The sequence below is a fragment of the Mandrillus leucophaeus genome, unplaced genomic scaffold (assembly GCF_000951045.1).
Source record: "Mandrillus leucophaeus isolate KB7577 unplaced genomic scaffold, Mleu.le_1.0 Scaffold98, whole genome shotgun sequence".
In the NCBI taxonomy this organism is placed as follows: Eukaryota; Metazoa; Chordata; class Mammalia; order Primates; family Cercopithecidae; genus Mandrillus; species Mandrillus leucophaeus.
In genome coordinates, this window is record NW_012110696.1 from 372271 (window position 1) to 376531 (window position 4261).

At 48.4% G+C, this 4261-nt stretch overlaps 1 protein-coding gene across 6 annotated transcripts in view; it reads right to left on the bottom strand.

Annotated features, from left to right (window-relative positions):
• Positions 1-4261, bottom strand: part of FAM193A (family with sequence similarity 193, member A) — a 281515-nt gene that overhangs the window by 1564 nt on the left and 275690 nt on the right. The window lies entirely within an intron of this gene.

A 4261-nucleotide genomic window follows, 5' to 3' on the forward strand; every position in this document is an offset into this window, starting at 1 on the left:
GCGATTCTCCTGCCTCAGCTTCCCGAATAGCTAGGACTACAGGCACGTACTACAATACCCAGTTAATTTTTGTATTTTTTGTAGCTTCTTCCCTGGCCAAGCAGCTTTTTTTTTTTTTTGAGACCGAGTCTTGCTCTGTCGCCCAGGCTGGAGTGCAGTGGCGCAATCTCGGTTCACTGCAACCTCTGCCTCCCGGGTTCATGCCATTCTCCTGTCTCAGCCTCCCAAGTAGCTGGGACTACAGGCACCTACCACCACGCCCGGCTAATTTTTTCTATTTTTAGTAGAGATGGGGTTTCACCGTGTTAGCCAGAATGGTCTCGATCTCCTGACCTCGTGATCTGCCTGCCTCGGCTTCACAAACTGCTGGGATTACAGTTGTGAGCCACTGCGCCCGGCCGCCAAGAAGCTTTTATAGAGAGCAGAGGCCTCAAAAACATTGTATACACATATAGCCTAAATATCAGCTTCTAATTAAGTCAACTTTCAACTCTAAAGCTGTTTAAAAGCATTCCTGTGTCAGATTTTAGCTGGGCAAATAGTCAATATTCTTGTTTCTTGGTTTTTCCTTCCTGAAATTGACATCAAGAAGGAGGTCTGAAGCTGGCCACGGTGGCTCATGCCTGTAATCCTACTGTGGGAGGCTGAGGTTAGAGAATCACTTGAACCCAGGATTTGAGACCAGCCTGTGCAACATAGTGAGACTCCATCTTTATAAAAAGTAAAAAGTTAGCCAGGAGTGGCAGCACACATACGTACGTGCCTATGGTCCCAGCTGCTCGGGGCTGAGGTGGGAGGATCCTTGAGCCTGGGAAGTCAAGGCTGCAGTGAGCTGTCATGGTGCCCCCACACGCCAGCCTGGATGACAAACGTGAGACCCTGTCTCAAAAATAATAAAGCCTTGCTGTGGTGGCTCATGCCTATAATCCCAGACCTTTGGGAGGCTGAGGTGGGTGGATTGCTTGAGCTTACAAGTTCAAGGGCAGCCTGGACAACATGGTAAAACCTCATCTCTACGAAAAAATACAAAAATTAGCCAGGTGTGGTGGCACACACATGTAGTCCTAGCTACTTGGGAGGCTGTGGTGGGAGCATGCCTTGAGCCTGGGAGGCGGAGGCTGCAGTGAGCCTGTTGCCGGTGGCAGGTATCTGAGTTGCTGGTGGCAAATCCATACGTGTCTGCAGCAGCCTCAATTATTGCCTCCTCAGACGAAAGAATCTGACCAAAGGCCATAAGGCGGAAGAAGAGACTGAGGCAAGTTTTAGAACAGGAGTGAAAGTATTAAAAAGCTCGGCCAGGCGCGGTGGCTCACGCCTGTAATCCCAGCACTTTGGGAGGCCGAGACAGGTGGATCACGAGGTCAGGAGATCGAGACCATCCTAACACGGTGAAACCCCGTCTCTACTAAAAAATACAAAAAACTAGCCGGGCGAGGTGGCGGGTGCCTGTAGTCCCAGCTACTCGGGAGGCTGAGGCAGGAGAATGGCGTGAACCCGGGAGGCGGAGCTTGTAGTGAGCTGAGATCTGGCCACTGCACTCCAGCCTGAGAGACAGAGCGAGACTCCGTCTCAAAAAAAACCAAAAAACCAAAAAAACAAACAAAAAAAACAAAACCCACAAAGCTCTAGAGCAGAAACAAAAGGAAGGAAAGTGTACTTGGAAGAGGCCAAGTGGGCAATTTGAGAGACAAGTGCCCCGTCTGGCCTCTGACGTAGGGTTCTAGATGTTGGCATACTTGAGGGTCTTGTGTCCCTTCTCCTGATTCCTCCCTTGGGGTGGGCTGCCAGCACACACAGTGGTCTGCTAGCCCTTGGGAGAGAGCATGCGCAGTGTTTACTGGAGCGTATGCGTGCTCACCTGAGGCGATCTTCCCTTACCGGTGGAATGCACCTGGAAGGTCACACACCAGTTAAACTCCACCATTTTGTGCCTTAGTGCACGTGCTTGAGCTCACGTGCCCAACTCCTGAGATCTGATCAGGAAGCTGCTGAGCACCAGCTTCACGTGTTTGTCTACTGGGGAAACTGCCTTTCCCTGGTGCTGGCTGGGACCAATGACTATTTTAGGCAGTGCGACAACTGCCTAACCATCACTGATGGTCGCCTGATGTCCCTGGTGGATGGAGGAGGCCCTCCCCTGCCCGGCTCACGCCTGACTAGTTGCCCTCTGTAACAAGCTGAGAATGTGCCACTGCACTCTGGCCTGGGCGGATAGAACCAGACTTTGTCCTCTCATCAAAAACAAAACAAAAAAAGGTTTTGGAGGTGGAACATACTTGCTTATTAGAGGTCTAGGGTAATCACTATTTAAAGCTATTTGTTTTTGAATGTTTTAATAAACTGTTTCGTTTCTGAGTATATGGTTTCATTTAGCATAGGAGAAGGCTAAACAAAACAACAAAAAACCCCTATCATATTCTAAATGTAAACCAGAAATTTACAACCATTCAAGGGCATACCTGCACAAATGACTCAAAACCAACACACACAGACATGCATGAGACCAAAATTAAGAATCCCTTTATGGCTTTAACCAAGGTCTCTAAAGAGGGAACAAAATTTCAGCCCCAAGCCCTCTCAAGAGCAGCTTAAAGAAAGTCTTGCTAGCTGCAAATAGGGCGTAACCCACGTCGGTCAGGCCATATTTCCGAAGGTCTCAGCTTCTCAGCTGACAGTCTATGCACAAATGCCAGGTGGAAGATTTAAAGAGACAGGAAAGTAGAAAAATGAAACTGCCCATGGGACTAGTGCCAAAAGTTGGGAAAATGAGGGAAGGTAAAGGTATGGGGTTGGGCTGGGGTGGTAGCTCACGCTTGTAATCCTACCACTCTGGAAGACCGAGGTGAAAGATACCCAGAGGCCAGACTGGACAACATAAAGAGATGCCTTCTCTACCGAATTAAAAAAAAAAAAAATCAAAACAAACAAACAAAACAATAAATAAAGATTTACATCCTTAAGTGACTGAGAGCACTCTGTAAAACAAACTTCCACATCTCTTGAGGGCCAGGGACAGAACTCACCTTCATGCACCAGTTTAAAACTAACAGGAATTGGTCACAATTTTTTTTTGAGATGGAGTCTCGCTCTGTTGCCAGGCTGGAGTGCAGTGGCGCGATCTTGCCTCACTGCAACCTCCGCCTCCCGGGTTCAAGCAATTATCCTGCCTCAGCTTCTCGAGTAGCTGGAACTACAGGTGAGAGCCACCACGCCCAGCTAATTTTTGTATTTTAGTAGAGATGGGGTTTCACCATGTTGGCCAGAATGGTCTCGATCTCTTGACCTCATGATCCACCAGCCTCGGCTTCCCAAAATGCTGGGATTACAGGCGTGAGCCACCGCGACCAGCCGGTCACAAATTTTTTTTTTTTGAGTCGGAGTTTTGCTCTTGTTGCCCAGGCTGGAGTGCAATGGCATGATATGGGCTCACTACAACCTCCCCTTCCTGGGTTCAAGAGATTCTGCTGCCTCAGACTCCAGAGTAGCTGGGATTACAGATGTGTACCAACACACTTGGATAATTTTTATTTTTTTGGTATTTTTAGTAGAGGTGGGGTTTCACCATGTTGTCCAGGCTGGTCTCAAACCCCTGACCTCAAGTGGTCCACCCGCCTCGGCCTCCCGAAATGTTGGGATTACAGGCATGAGCCACTGCACCTGGCCCTGGTCACAAATTTAAGGAGAAAAAAGGGTCCGAATTACAAACAATGGGAAGCAGCAATTTTAAAAGCATGCTGTGTAATTTAGGACAAAAAATTAAACCAGAGGAGGAAGGGAGCCAAACTGCCGATACCAGGACCCGGATCCCATGCTGTGAAGCGAGGCCAGAGAAGGCAGTTTTCCTTCTTTTCCCCTGAAACCCGAATCTCTCGCCTCTTTAGAAAGGGAACGGGGTTAGAATCAACAACTCAAGTTTTTAAGAAAAAAGAACAAATTAGGAGAGGAGGTGATTACAAAAGTTGTTTGTCAGAGTCAGGCTTGGTGGCTCACGCCTCTAATCCCAACGTCTGGAAGGCCGAGGCAGATAGAGCACTTGAATCTAGGAGTTTGAGACCACCCTGGACGACATAATGAGACCCGTCTCTACTAAACATTTTAAAAACTAGCTGAGATTGGTGGCCCACGCCTGTAGTCCCAGCTAGTCAGGAGGCTGAGGTGGGAGGATTGAGCCTGAGAGGTCAAGGGTGCAGTGAGCCACGATCATACCACTGTACTCCAGCCTGGGTAACAGAGCAACACTACTGTCTTAAAAAAAAAAAAA